Source organism: Peromyscus leucopus, chromosome 1, assembly GCF_004664715.2.
Source record: "Peromyscus leucopus breed LL Stock chromosome 1, UCI_PerLeu_2.1, whole genome shotgun sequence".
Lineage (NCBI taxonomy): Eukaryota > Metazoa > Chordata > Mammalia > Rodentia > Cricetidae > Peromyscus > Peromyscus leucopus.
Genome location: NC_051063.1, coordinates 4479947 through 4495382, shown reverse-complemented (window position 1 = coordinate 4495382; position 15436 = coordinate 4479947). Strand labels below are relative to the sequence as shown.

The window sequence follows — 15436 nt, the reverse complement described above, 5'->3', positions numbered from 1 at the left end:
GTGCAAGTGTATGTGTATGTATGTGGACACAGGTGTATATTGAATATGTGTGTGCACATATGTGTGTATGTGTGTGAACATGTGATGTATGTATATATGTGTATGCATGGGCGTATCTGGGTATGCATAAGTGTGAGTGTAGAGGATAAGAGGATTGAAGGAGATGGTGTGGTCTTGCTCTCTGCTCATAAAAAGACTTCAGAAAGAGCAGTCATGAGAGGGGCCTTGTGTCCTGCCTAGACACCTGCTGAGAACACACACAGAGCAGGGCCTTTTGCTCCAGCAGTTCACTCTCTATCCCCCGAAACCTGGAGGCAGCAATAAAACCTCATCACAGGGGCCTTCAGGGAGCAAGTGCTAATGGGCCGGGATGGGTTCCATGGCTTGAAAGGACAGCACAATGTTCCCTTCCCATCCAAAGGCCTAGTAGAGGGCTGGGCAGGAGCTGCTAAGTGCCAGGTGGTGGTAAGGCTGGAGTGAAGTGGGTACAAAGTGCTCTGCAGAGCCCTAGCCCTGCTTCTCACCTCTTAATGACCAGCCAGAGAGTCACGGGAAGCCTTGGCCTCAAGTCTCAGTAGAGGCTGGCTCCTGCACTAATGGCTGGCTGCCCCAACCACTCATGTCCTTCAAGCAGGCAGCCTAATGGAGAGCTGGTTATCAGGTGCTCTGGCCCCTCTCTCTGCCCTCCTCCACAAGAAGGTTATGGCCGTGGGTCTAGGAGCAATCAGTCCACAAACGGGTGTCTTTGGGCATCACCCAGCCATGCTCACTCTTCTTGCACCACAAGGCAAACCAAACAGAAAAGCATGGGGCCAGCCTACCGATCTGCAGCCATCATTCCTAGGAAGCCTGCTACCTCTTTGGCCTCCTTCAGATGACTGAGATAAAAGAAGTCATTTACGGCCCTCACTCACGGTGTCCAGCCAGAAGCACAGTAAGATAGGATGATAATAACCACTCTTTTTTACTGAGAACCTACTGTGTGCCACACAGTGTTCTAGATGTCAGGAAGAGTGCTGAATGAGAAGCTTCCCTTAAAGCCCATATTGCTGAGTTCAGTCCCCATCACTGCCATTCCCAGTTTACAGATGGGGAAACTGAGTAAGAATGGCCCCCATAGACTCATATATTTGAATGCTTAGTCACCGGAGTGTGGCACTATTCCAAAGGATTATAAAGATTAGGAGATGTGCCTTTGTTGGAGGAAGTGTGTCACTGAGGGTGGGCTTTGAGGTCTCAAAAGCCCATACCAGGCCCAGTGTCTCTCTTTCTCTCCCTACCTATCAGTATATAGAGCTCTGTTACTGTCCTATCACCTGCCTGCATCCCATCATGCTCCCCACCATAATGATGATGGACTAAACCTCTGAAACGACAAGCAAGGCCCCAGTTAAATGCTGTCTTTGTGAGAGTCACCTTGGTCATGGTGTCTCTTCACAACAGTAGAACAGTGACTGAGACAGAAGAAGGACGACACTGCTTACCCAGTCCTAGTGTCTCCTTTACCCATCTGTTTCCCCAAGACTTGCATCCTTAGCCCCCTCCCATTGTTCAGGGGGAGACCAGAGATGTGGAAAAGATGGAGTGGACCATAGACAGGTCAGGATGGGTGGTGATGAGGACTCTTGGAAGAACATGCTGGGCTGGAAAGGCATTTCTCATCGAGAGCATGCCTATCTAACATGGCTTAGAGAAAGGCTCCCAAGTAGGAAGATGAGCCAGGGGTCCACATCTGGGCTCTGATGGGCAGATGCTAACTTTCAGGACCTCCTCTACATCAATCAGCTACAGACCCATGCCCAATCCAGGCTGCAACTCCAGGCTGGGAGAGAAATGCTTGCTTGATTTTCTCTCATTCAGGTCAATTACAATATTAAGACGTGTGTGTGTGTGTGTGTGTGTGTGTGTGTGTGTGTGTGTGTGTGTGTGTGTGTGTGATGATCTGCCTCTTGTAACAGATTAGGCAAACCAAAACTCAGAGCAGAGAAGTAACTGGCTGATCCTGGGGTATGTGCCAAGTCACAAGCCTCCGGAGGGAGAGGGGGTTCCCTGGACTCCTCAGGTTTGAGATGTCCACCCAGTGAGAGGGGATCAATTCTTTAGTCACAGGATGGAAGGGAATCAGAGGGACAAAGAGGGCCTGGAGCGATGGCTCAGTGTAAGCAGACGCTGCTCTTGAAGAGGATCCAAGTTCGGTTCCCAGCGCCTACGTTCAACAGCTCACAAATTCTTGTAACTCTAGCTCCAGGAGAGTCCAACATCCTCTATAGGATTCTGCAGGCAACCCCCACACACACACACTAAAAATAAAACCACTATTTTAAGAGAGAGGGGCTCTGCAAACCACAGTGAGTCCCCAGGAGGCTGTACCCGCACTGCATCACATATCTTCTCCTCCCAGCCCTTCACTTCCAACAGCCTCCCCCTGACTGGCCAACTTCCATCCATCCTCCAGGGCAGTTGAGGTTCTGTTCCTGCAGGAAATCTCCCCTGGTTTCTCTGGTATTCCTGGTACACTTCCCTGCTAGGGTACTAATCATCTGGTATGTCATGAACTGACATCTCTGGGGTTTTTTTTGTTGTTGTTGTTTTAAATTATGTATGTTAATTATTATTATTTTTTGCAGTACTGGGGGGTGGTGAACCCAGGGCCTCATACATGCTAGAGAAGCCAACTACCACTGAGCTTCATCCCCAGACCCTTATTTGTTTATTTATTTTAAGATTTTATTCATTTTTATTATTTTCTGCCTGCATGTGTGTATATGCACCACGTGCATGCCTGGTGCCCACAGAAGCCAGAAGAGGGCGCCAGATCCCCTTGAACTGGAGCTACAGACCATTGTGTGCCATACTGTGGTGCTGAAAACTAGACCCAGGTCCTCTGCAAGATCACCAAATGCATTTAAACACTGAGCCACCTCTCCAACACCCCAGGCCTGTTTCAAATGTTTTATTGGGAGGCAATGTCTTGCTAAGTTTCCCAGACTTTACTTTTCATTTTTACAAATCATTTGTTTATCTTTGTTTTTATGTGCATTGTTCTTTCTGCATATATGTCTGTGTGAGGGTGTCAGGTCCCCGAAACTGGAGCCACAGATAGCCACGAACCACCCTGTGGGTGCTGGGAATTGAACCCCAGGTCTTCTGGAAGAGCAACCAGCACTCCAAAAACACTGAGTCATCTCTCCAGCACCCCCAGGCTTTTCTTGAAGGAACTTTTCTTTCTTTCTTCCCTTCCTTCCTCCTTCCTCCACCTTTCCTCCTTCCCTTCTTCCTCTTCCCCTTCTCCTTCCTCTTTCCCTCTTTTCCTCTCTGCCACCTTCTCTCTCTTTGAGACAGGGTCTTATGTATCATAGGCTGGCCTTGAACTGGCCATGTAGTAGAATATGACCATTAACTTCCTGGGTTTACAGGTTTGAGCCACACCCAGCTTATGCGCTGCTGAGGGCTGAACCGGTCGGTGCATATTAAACAAGCATTGTACCAACTGAATCATATCCCAGCCTTAGCTTTAAAATTTCAATCCTCCCATCTAAACCTCCTAAACGCTGGGATTACAGCTGTGCAACATCACATCCTGCAATATCTATAGAGATCAGCTACATGCTGTGCCAGGTATCCAGGGCCAAACAGGACCCAGCCCAGCACTGACACGCACAGTAGCCCAGGATGTGTGTGGCTTGAGTCTAGCTAGACGGGTGTAATGGGAACTCAGAGAAGGAAGGGGTTGCACTGGGGTGGGATACCAGACATCTCAGGGAAGAGTCCAGGGACCTTGCCTGGCAAATCACTGAGGGCAAGGATTAGAGCAGAGGGCTGGTGTAATGATCTGAGAGGATGCTGCTTGTTTTGTTTTGGGGCCTAAGATTGTATCCGTGAGTGGTCCACAGGTCTGGGAAACTAAGGCATGCCATGGAAGGTCATTTCCAGGGTGTCCAGAGAGGGTAAGCAAGATGTTCGAGGTAATGTATCTGGGCTATTGTTCTGGACCAGGGATCTGTACCATCATTACCCAGCTTCCCCTGCCTAGCAGCCTCCTGTCTCTGGGTAAATAAGCTGCCACAGGCTCCAGGGATGCAGCATCAGAGGGAGGTGACAATAAAGACTTATCAAACCACCATGTAGGAGGCAGCCACACATTTCAGCGGCTAAGTAATCTGTGTCTACTGTTGACTTAGCAAGAGCTGGGGCCTCTAAAATGTCAGTGTCATGATCTGCCTACAGCTGTCAGGGCTGTTGAAGCTGGGGAAACTGAGTCACTAGAGGAGCATAAAGCACTGTGTGGCAAAAGGTTTCAAAGGTGGGGAGTGGGGGTTTGAGGCTGGGAGATGCTTGAATGTTTGGACACCAGGCCATCAGGCCCCAGCTGGTCATTTCTAGGGAGACTAAAAGTTCCAATTTTTGGCATGGACAGGAGTTAAAAATTTCAGCTGCTCTGGTACAGACAGGGATGGTGCTGGCTAGTTTTATGTCAACCTGACACAAGCTAAAGCCGTCTGGGAGGAGGAAACCTCAATTAAGAAAATGCCTCCATAGGATCAGGCTGTAGGCAAGCTGTAAGGCATTTTCTTAATTAGTGATTGATGAGGGAGGGCCCAGCCCATTGTGAGTGGTGCCATCCCTGGGCTGGTGGTCCTGGGTTCTATAAGAAAGGAGGCTGAGCAAGACAGGGGAAACAAGCCAGTAGGTAGCACCCCTCCAAGGCCTCTGCATCAGCTCCTGCCTCCAGGTTCTGCTTCAGACCTGTCCAGACTTCCTTCAGTGATGAACAGCAGTGTGGACGTGTAAGCCAAACAAACCCTTTCCTCCCCGACTTGCTTTTAGTCATGGTGTTTCATCATTACAGCAACAGAAACCCTGACTAGGACAGGGATGGATGAGGCTCAGCTGTGAGGACCCACTGCTCGGTGACTGTAGAGCCTGGCTTTACCCACGAGCCTCTGCCAATTCACTAAGGACCTTATAACCCGTCTCACACGTGGTATAGGGAGGAGGTCTGCCTTGGCCCAGTGCTTCCCCACCCAGAGCATCCTAGAGAAGCTTCTTGTGGGCAGTGTTGAAGAGTATAGGACTCGGATCCTTTCTGAATGCCAGAGAGGTCACACTCACCTTTAGCCTACATGGGTAGCTTTGGGACCTTCCTCCAACCCAGCAAGTCTTCAGTCTGCTCGGTGCCTCAGTTTCTTCCACCTGTCAAGTGAATGTGGAAGTCTCCAAGGTCCTGCTCTTCCGTGGTGAAGGAGTCATCTTCCCTGCACGCCCCTAACAACCTGCTCCTCTGTTCTCCATGGCAGAGGGTCTTGATTTCTTTTTATTTTATTTACATCTGTGATTGTGTGTGCCCCGACAATTCATGAAAACACAAGCATGTACCACAGAGCACATGTGCAGGTTGGCATACAACTTGCAGGAGTCAGTTTCTACTCTGTGGATTCTGGGGATCCAGCGCAGATCATCAGGCTTGTTGGTAAGCACCATTACCCACTGAGCCATCTCTATGGGCCCTAGGGTCTCGGTTTCTTTCATTACAGTCTCCCAGGCGCCTGTCACGCAGCTCAGACATGCTACTGGCTCCCAGCTCCCAGTGACCATCCTACCTCCTCCTTCCAGGTCCCTTTTCCCAGGAAGCCCGGCTGGTGCACCAACCCCCCCCCCTCAGGTTCAGCTGGGCCCTGCAAAGCTGGGCTGTATCAGGGCTCCTGGGCACGTGTTGGGATACAGATCTGGAAGCCTCCCCCTGCTTCTCTTCCACCTTCTCTTTTCCATCGGGGGTGCGTGGGCACAGTGTCTTCTTTTAGATTCCCCTCGGCACGGCTAGGATGAGTGCCAGGGCCTTGGTGGTACAGCCGGTGCTCCAGGGGGTTGTTTACAGCCTGCAGTGAGTCACCCACAACAGCCCAGAGAAGACTGGGCTGGCCTGGGCTCAGGAATGGAAACAAGGAGACCATGGCATTTTTATTCTTTAGACAGAGACTCCTGTAGCTCAGGCTGGCATCCAACTCACCGTGTAGCTGAGGATGACCTTGAACTCTGGACCCTCCTGCCTACAGGACCAGAGTGCTGGGATTTTAGATTTACACCACTAAACCTGGTTTATGTGCTACTGGGGTTTGAGCGCAGGGCTCAGGGCATGCTAAGCAAGTACTCTAATAATTAAACCACATCTCCTGTTTGGGACCGTGTTTTGTGAGGCTAGGGATGAAGATGTTTGTAGAGGGCTTGCTCAGCATGCACGAAGCCCTGGATTCTAGCCCCAGGCCTGCATAACCAGTGTAATTCCAGCACTCTGGAGGTAGAGGCAGAGGATCAGAGAAGTTCAAGGTCATCCTCGGTTAAATAGTGAGTTTGAGGCCAACCTGGAATACATGAGACCCTGTTTTTAAAGGGGGAAGTATGGAGAGATACCTTAGTGGTTAAAATACTTGCTACACAAGCATGTAAATGAGAGTTTGAGTCCCTAGAGCCCACATAAATGCTAGATGGGCCTGTCTGTAATGTCAGGGCTCAGAAGATAGAGACAGGGCCTTCCTGGAGCAAGCTGAGTGGGCAGACTAGCCATATCATCAGGCCCTGAGTTCAACTGAAAGCCCTGTTCCAGAGACAGGGGGAAGAGAGCGACTGAGGAAGACTCCTGACATCAACCTCCAGCCTCTCCAGGAACACTTTAGAGCTCATATGCATGCATGCATGCAAGCACATGCTCCTGTATGTAACACCACACACACACACACACACACACACACACACTCATACACCACACACACACATTCACACACACCCACACTCACTCACATACACACATCACATATACGCACTCATACAATATACACCCACACACATCATACATACACACTCATACATGCACACATACCCCACATACATACACACACATACTTATTCACATACATACAAACACACACACCCCACCATACACACATACTCACACACACCCACTACATACACACACACAAACACACATGCACACCCCCCACATACACACACACCCACATACATACACACACACCATACATACACACAAATTCACTCACACATCCCCATATACACATACTCACATACATGCACACACCCCACATATACACACCCACACACACCCACACACACACTCATAGACACACACAAACACTCACACACACGTACCCCACATACACATCACATATATCCATATAAGCCTTTTGAGATGCTGGAACAGGGACCCAAAGTTCTCCTAGCTCTCCCCAGTCCTAGAGGAGCAGGGACTGGGATTTGAGAAGCCAAGCTGGGCCAGGATGGAGCGGACCTATTCCGTTTAAGTCCACTGATTCATTCATTCATCTCCCATACCTAAACAGGGCATCACTTTGGGAGGTCTTGGGCTGGGAACCCCAGGTGTTTATGTGTGTGTCTCACTCAAGAATGAATTATTTCAGACCTTGGCCTCTAGGCGCTTATAAGGGGTGTTGTGAGCCATTGGAGGCCATCATGGGGTGATTTGAGGTACCATTTATTTGGTGGCTCAGGCATCACTGGGGCAAAAGCAGTAGCATATGCCCAATTGAAGAGGTTGTGTATCACAGTGAGTGTCTGGGTGCTGGCCTGACCGTCTGTGTGTGCCTTGGGTCCAATTCTCCTCGGGTCTCGGTTTCCTCATTCAGAACATTGACATGATGCATTAGTAGGGGGCTGGGGCCGGCCTCAAAACTTTCATAGGTCTCCCCAGTGATGACGGGGTATCCCACCAGAACAAGAGGTGTGAGTTGTCCACAGGGCAGGGATCTGGGTATTGGTGAGGTCCTGGGGGCTGGGCAGGTAGGGCAAACAGGGCAGTCTGTTTAAGCAAGGAGGGGAGCTTAGAATAGGACACTGCCAGCCAATAAGACCATCTCTCCAGGCCCGGTGTTTGCGGTCGGAACAAGAGCCGGGTGTGTCAACAGTAGAGGATGAGGTGGCCCTTCACTGCATACACAGCCTGTCCCTGGAGCCAGCTAACAGAGACCTGTGGAGCCCAGTGTTCCCATAAAGTGGGGTGCTCAGAGAGCACCCGCCTGAGCTGTACTCTAGCCTGAGGTGAGGAGCAGGGATGGCATGCCCCCTCAGGAAAGGAAAGGGCCCCTAGTGCCAGCAACTAAGGCCTCCAGGTTTTCTCCGTGGGGAAAGCCTGTTGCCCACAGGCTCAGTCTTTTTTATTATGTTAATGACATTTTATTTATTTATTCACGGGGTAGGGGAGGTGCACACCATAGCGTGCACATGGAGGTCAGAGGCAACTAGCAGGAGCTGGTTTTCACCTCCCACTGTCTGGGCCCTGGAGATCAAACTTGGGTCATCTAGCTTGACAGCAAGTGCCTTTACCCGCCCCGTGAGTCATCTTACCATCCCATAGGCTCAGTCTTGACTCTGATGCCGATTTGATGGATGACCCCGGGCCAGTCCCTTGCCTCTCTCAGATGAGTCTCAGTGTCATTTTCCCTTCCTGAAATGAGAGTAGGAGAGATAATATATCAGTCATTTGCCCGTGGGACCCTGCCTCTTCTACCTGATGGAGCTTGCAGGCTGACTCCATTATGTATTAGCCAATGGTCACGTGTCTGCTAGGTGCCAGATGGTGGGGACATGAGGGTGCAGCTGGCTCTCCAGCTTTGGTGAGCTTCTCCTTTAGAAGGGAAGGCACTATGGGTCCCAACTGTGCACAGGGGTCACCTGTGGCTTCATGGCTCTGCAGAGGCTCTGGAGTCACACAAAGCTTAGGTCACATCCTGACGCTACCATTGGCTAACCATGTGGTCTTACACAGTGCGTGTCATCTTTGAGCTGGGGGTGATGATGCCAACCTATGGGATTGTGGCAACACCACTTAGCCCTAGCATTGTGCCTTCTCAGGATGCTTGGAAGGTGTTCAGAAAGCCTTGCTGTTATTATTGTAACCAAGGATCCTGACAACTCCTCTCAGCCATGGAAGAAAAATCTCTGGCCCTAGCATGGGTAAGACAAAGTAAATCAAGTGCCCCCAAATTGATGGGCAGCCTGGGGCTGCACGGGACAGAAGGCTTGGGAAGCAATGATTATGCCCCTCTGCCTTCCATTTCATCCCATCCACACCCCATTAAACTTGTAGTTCAGATGTCCTCAGAAGAACCCCCCTCGGGCTGGATAAATGGCTTAGTTGGTAAAGTACTTGCCTTGCAAGTGTGAGAACTAGAACTCTATCCTCGGATCTCACATAAAAAGCCAGGTCCAGCAAGCAGGCTGAGTTTGTAATTCCCATTATGACGATGGGAGGAAGTGGACACCTGAAGCCCCCTGGTCAGCTAGCCTAGCCTACATACATAATGCAGTTCTAGGCCAACGGGAGACCCTATCTCAAACAAACAAACAAACAAACAAACAAACAAACAGAAGGCACATGGGGAACAACACCCAAAGTTATCCTCTGATCTCCACATGAATTGCATGCATGCATCTGCACACACATGTGCACTCTCCCACAGGCACACACAAGCCTGTCAGATCCTGGCTAGCTGTGGTTGGTCAGAGAAGAATGAGGGTGCTGGCTAGGCGGGCTTCCCACCATGCAGGTAGGGAAACTGAGGCTCAGGTGTTAGGAGAACCATCAAGAGCCCCCAGCCTGACCCCTTACCTCTTTATAGACAGCAGAATGAGGGATGGACGCTCCAAACCCTAGACCTTGTGAGCCTGAGCCCTGCCCTGCTCTTTCAGGTCCCCAGCAATTCCAGCACCCCCACTGAGGAGCCTGAGTCTGGGGAAGCAGATGGTGCCAGAGCCTGCCAGGTACTGGCTGCCCTGGAGCCCAGCTGTTGCACAGATGTGGGGCAGGGGAGGGTGTGTGGAACCAGGTTCAGAAGGCAGGGGCCCTTGGCAGCTCCCGCCTGAGTCACGCATCAGCTGTGGGAGTGGTAATGAGGGGATCAGGGTTATTACCGCCGAGTGACTGGGAGTGTGCTCGCTCACCCGAGCAACCGCCGGCGGCGGCAGCGGCGGCGGCAGCTTTTTCCACTTAGCTGTCCAGCTGCCTCACCCCTGCCCTCCTGTCCACCCTCAGTCTCTGGCCTCTGCAAGCCTCATTAGAGCTGCCAGGGTGTGCCTCCCAGACACGTCATTTCTCCCAGCGCTCTTCCTGGGCCCAGGTCTTGGGGGCCTGGCCTTGGAGGTCAGATAGGTACAGTGATCCTTGAAGCTGATGCAGATAGGGTATGGCAGGGACACCATCACCACGGCCAGACTTTGGTCACTCAATGGGACTCTGAAGTCAGCAGAGCCAGGAACACCTCACTGTCTAGGGAGGACTGTCCCTTCTCCCCAACTGGGCCTCATGTCTTTGCTTCCACTCCAATCAGCAGAAATAGATCCACACATTTGAGTGGCCTAGAACTGGGATACGAGACAGAGGACCAGGGTAGCAGTCATAATCGCAAATGACAGATGGCCAAACCTTAGTGCTTGCTCTGTCCCAGCTGCCCTGGTCTGTGCTGGGCTTGTTTTAATTTACTCGGTCCTCCAAACAGCTCTGTGGACTGGTGTATTATCACCCCCATTCTATAGATGAAATAACTGGCCCCCAAAGGTTAAGTAAGTGGCCTCAGGTCACAGAGCTGGTGAGTGCTGGGCTTTCATCCAAACATCCTGGCCCCAGACACGTCTCTTTCAACTTCAACCTCACAGGGCTTCCTGACACCTGCCCCCAGGACCTCTCTGCTTGAGTCAGCTCCTGCTCCCGTCCTTATATTCATGTTCTAGAGAGACAGCGGCCGTCCCATGCATTTTCCAGAATCTTCGTTTATGTTCTCAGCCGTTCCTCCTCTGTGTGCTGGCTTAGGTCTTTCCATGGCATAAACCTGGCTTCAAGGCCATTGCCCCATGACTGATCTGGCTCAGATACATGAGCACTCACGAGGCACAGGGCGAGGAACATGAGGGGAATAATGGAGAGAAAAGGACCTTGGGGTCAGTTCAGCGGCTTAGGGACATGTAAAGTGGCCACCTCCCTGATCTTCAGTCTCTGGAGGTGGGGTGTCCTCCCAGCCTTCCTTGAGGATTCATGATGCCAAGTTCCAAAGGTCCTGTACCTAATGGATTCATAAGCAGCCAGTGTGACCAGTGCCGGGTCCCTCTCCTCCACTTGGGAAGCTGAGACAGGACCTTTTGGGTTCAGGGCGCCAAGAAACCTTCTCCCCTCAGTGTCTCTGTGCTGGAGTCCTACACTCATAGCAAGACCTGAAAAAGAGACCACTGCTCGCCAGGCAGCCCCTTGTGACCTGTGGTGGGCGACTACCCTCATCCTGTCTCCTGGAGCCCAGCACCCGCCCTCGTCGCGGCTGGAAAGGTAGGTGGCACCCTGCCGCCTCCATGCTGTCCTCTCCACCTCAAAGAGTGAGAACCCAGGAGACCGTCTCCTGGCAGCGGAGCTCCTGCCTACCTGCATGGGTGTGTTGGATGCGGCCACACCACTGAGGGCTGGCTAGACCCTAAGAGGGGGTTTGGGGATTCAATTCTGTCAGGGGCACAGCACCCCCGTGGGAAGTGGAGGCAGATGAGATGGCCATCCTGCTGTGACTCCTGCTTTTAGGTGAGAGGAGGCACAGGTGCATGGCAGGTGCCGGACCAACATCCCTCAGCGGGGTTCTTGAACACTTTGGCCACCAGCAGGGTCTGAGTGCCTGGGGGGAGTTTCTTAACAATGGCTGTTGAGAAAATATTTGTTCAGCCTTTTCTCAAGTGAGTGATAGTGGTGGGCTCTGCCCAAGACTGCCCTCTGTCCATTCATGCACACCAGCTCCTTCTTGGCCAGTCTCAGTGGACAGGATATTGAATGGAAGAAAATGAGGACAGACCTTTCCATGGTGCTCAAAACTGCAATGAAACCATGTCTACGCAGGTGCAGATGTAGCCTCGTCCCAAACTCTCCTTGCCTCGGGAGGGTGCTGAAGCCATTTCTATCCCTGGAAATTTTTATGGAGCCCAAAACACATTTGAAATTTTGTCTCAGTCAGAAGGGTCTGAAAATGAAACCAATAAAATAATGAGAAGTTGTGTGTGTGTGGTTTAATTTTGAGGCAGGCTGTAGCTCAAACTGGCCTTGAATTCCTGATCCGCCTGCCTCTTTCTCTAAGTTCTGGGATTCCAGGCATGCACCACCATGCGCAGCTTAATTAACGTTTATATTTTGAATGAGCAGCACATGCACAAGGTTCAAAATTCAAGTTTAAAAAGAAAAAAAAAACCCACAGAAACAAGCTGGGGATGCTGGTGTGTGATAGCAGCACTCTGGAGGCTGAGGCAGGAGGATTGCCATGAGTTCCAGGCCAGCCTGCAATATAGCAAGAGATCCTATCTCAGACAAACAAACTAACAAAAAAATCTCCAAGCCAACTAAACAAACCCTCTCTAAAACAATGACTACAAAACCCCAAAACAGAGCTAGGAGGTAACTCAGGGTGTAAAAAGGCTCTTGCACTGAATCTGAAGACGTGAGTTTGATTCCTGAGACCTACAAGGTAGAAAGAACTGACTACCGTAAGTTGTCCTCTGACCTCTACATATGTGCTGTGGAATGGGAGAGTACACACACACACACACACACACACACACACACACACACACACACACCAGGCAGCCAAGAGTCCTTTCAGCCTCCCCATTTCCCCTCTGCAAAGAGAGGCATCCTTATTTCCTGGAACATATTATGTATGAACCATACCCTTCACTGGTGTCCATGCCCGCAGTCTTTTACCTTGTGTGCACATCCTTCTCCTACCTGCCTTTCTTCCCTGGCAGATGCATCTTGGTTACCACTAAGGCATTTTTTTTTTTTTTTTTGGAAACAGTGCCCTCATCCCCAGTTTATGGCTATGCAGGACTTCCTTATATGGAGGGACCACAAGTTAGTTAACAGATCTTATTGATGCACACTTAGCTTGTTTCCAGCCTTTGGCAATTACTTTAAATGTTGCAATAAATAATCTCCCACGTGTGCTGCGTCAGTGGGTGCTTGCAAACCTGCAAGTGGAGGCCCTCCTGGGGGAGGTGTGGGGATCTGAGGTCCTGACGGGGTGGAGAGGGTCACAATGCCTTCCACAGTGGCGTCCCCAAGCTGTACCAGCCCAGCCTTGTCTGCTTGCCCTGCTCCCCTGTGGCTTTGCCAGCAGGCATGTTATCAAACTGTGAGCTTTGCCAATCTGATATTTGAACAGGGCTGTGTCAGTGTGGTAAGAAACTTTAAGACAGCAATTATAAAGTCGGCTGTCTGTTGAGCTGAAGAACATTGTGCCAGGCACGTGGCACACGTGACGTGGTGCTCATTTCTCCTGAAGGACCACTGGATGTAGATAGCAATTGCCTATTCCATACAGGAAGAAACTGAGGCTAAGAGGAGTTAGGTGCTTTCTGAAGACCCCACAGCCTCAAAGAGCAGAGTGAGATTTCAACCCAGATCATCTGCCCTAAGCAGCCCTGATGCTCTTACCCTGTTCCGGGCGGCCTTCCGATGATAGGCTTCTGAAGGTACCCGAGGTTGAGATCACTGGGCCCACCCAGAGTTATTGCCCTCACTAGGGAGTGATGGACAGAGATTCAGTCCCCACAGCCTGGCCTGACATGGAGCCCTCCCTGATTTGAGCCCTCTGAATCTCAGCTCTGTCTTCAGGACAGAGGGCAGGCTCAGTGGGAAGTGGGCAGGTCAACATCCCCTCCCTTGGCAATCACAGGGTTCATTTCCAAGCCCTGACTCCCTCAGCCTCTCCCGGAGGACTTCCCTCTCCGGAACCATCCGCTGTGCTCTCCCAGGGAGTCTATCCACAGTTAGCCCGGGATCCAGCATGCGGCCCCTCTGCTCTCTGATTTCCGGCCCGGTGACACTATGCCTTCCAGATACACCTACTCTTCTTCTAGAGCTGACCTGGTCCCCAGGGAAACCGAGGAGACTCCAGCGGCCAGGATTTCTTCTGGTTGCACCCAGGAGGTGACTCTGTGGACCCAAATGGCTTTACAGAAACTCTGAACTCTGATCCTGGCCAGCGTGGGTGGGGCAGGAGGTTCCGTCAACAGTGGGAGAAACTCGTTAAGTGAATGTCAACAGGGATTAAAGGCTTGGATGGTCCTGGAGACACCAGTGACATCACCTGACCGTAGGGAAGGACTCCCTGGAGCGGGTGGGGGTGGGGGTGGGGCAAATAGTAGCACAGATGTCGCGAAGGAGGGAGGGAGAGAGAGGGGTGACTTATGAGATGAACAAATGATGGGGAAAGGCAAGCCACCCAGACAGACAGACGGTCCAAGAGGAGAGAAAAGAAAAGCAGAGAGGGCTGGCAAGATGGCTCACTGGACAAAGGAGCTTTCCGCCAAGCCTGACCACCTGAGTTCAATTCCTGGGACCCACACACACGGTAGACGAAGAGAACTGAATGGTACAAATTGTCCTCTGAGTTCCACAGTCCCCCGGCGCATACTCCACCCCTACAAACAAACAAACAAACAAACAAACAAATAAATGTCCTTGGAAATTAAAAAAGAAAGCACGAAAGCCCAAGAATGAGAAAGAGCATTTAGAAAGGAGGATGAGAGGGCGATAAAAAGATTTAGAACCCAGAGACATACCCAGGACGCAGAGAGAAAACCAGAGAACGGGAGAGAACGCACGCATGGAGGCTGAATGGGTCTGTAGACAGAGGCAGGAAATGAAGATTGAGCTACTGGCCGTGTTCTGGCCCGAGAAGCCTTCTCAGGAAGCTGTGGACGGCATCCCCAGGGACTCCGAGTGGCAGGTTTGTCACTCAGGCAAGAATAAGATGGATTGGACACCCACATGTTATCCAGCTTGGCTATAGGTGTCCGGGACAGGTGGGAGACTGGCAGAGAGAGGAGGAGATGGTCTCTGTCCTAGGGGTTATAAGCACACAGGGAAACTGACACCGGTTGGCCCAGAAGAGCCCCTGACCCTGGAGACCCATGGTGAGGTCACATGGCAAAAGCTAGAAGTAGATGTAGTCCTAGTCACAGTGCTTAATCTATGGAACCACAGTACTGCACAGTCCAGGGTGTGTGCGCACAGGAGTCCTCAGCCCTTTAACACACAGGAGGAGGTGATGTAGCCTGCCTGGTGTCTGGTGTCTTTCACCTGGAGCTTGCTAGGCTGATCACAAAGGTTGGGGAAAGGCAGGGTTCTGAGCAAAGACTGGGGTCTGACCCCTATAGGTACGGGTTAGGGACCAGTTTGAGCTCCAGCTCTGCCGTTGTTTGGGGTACCATCTTGTCAAGGGACTCTCTTCTCCAAACCGTTTTCTGGGGGATAACGGCAGGGCTACTGAGGGATTCCCAGAAAGTTCCTGCACATTGAAGGGCTCCATCAGTCTGCCTTGCCTTGTCCCAAGTTCATGGAAAGGTCAGTAAGATCCCCTTGGCTGCCCTTGACCCTGGGAGGAAG

At 51.3% G+C, this 15436-nt stretch overlaps 1 pseudogene; it reads left to right on the top strand.

The window, feature by feature from the left end:
- The first annotated feature begins 9569 nt into the window (after positions 1-9569).
- Positions 9570-15436, top strand: part of LOC114703461 — a 50302-nt pseudogene continuing 44435 nt past the window's right edge.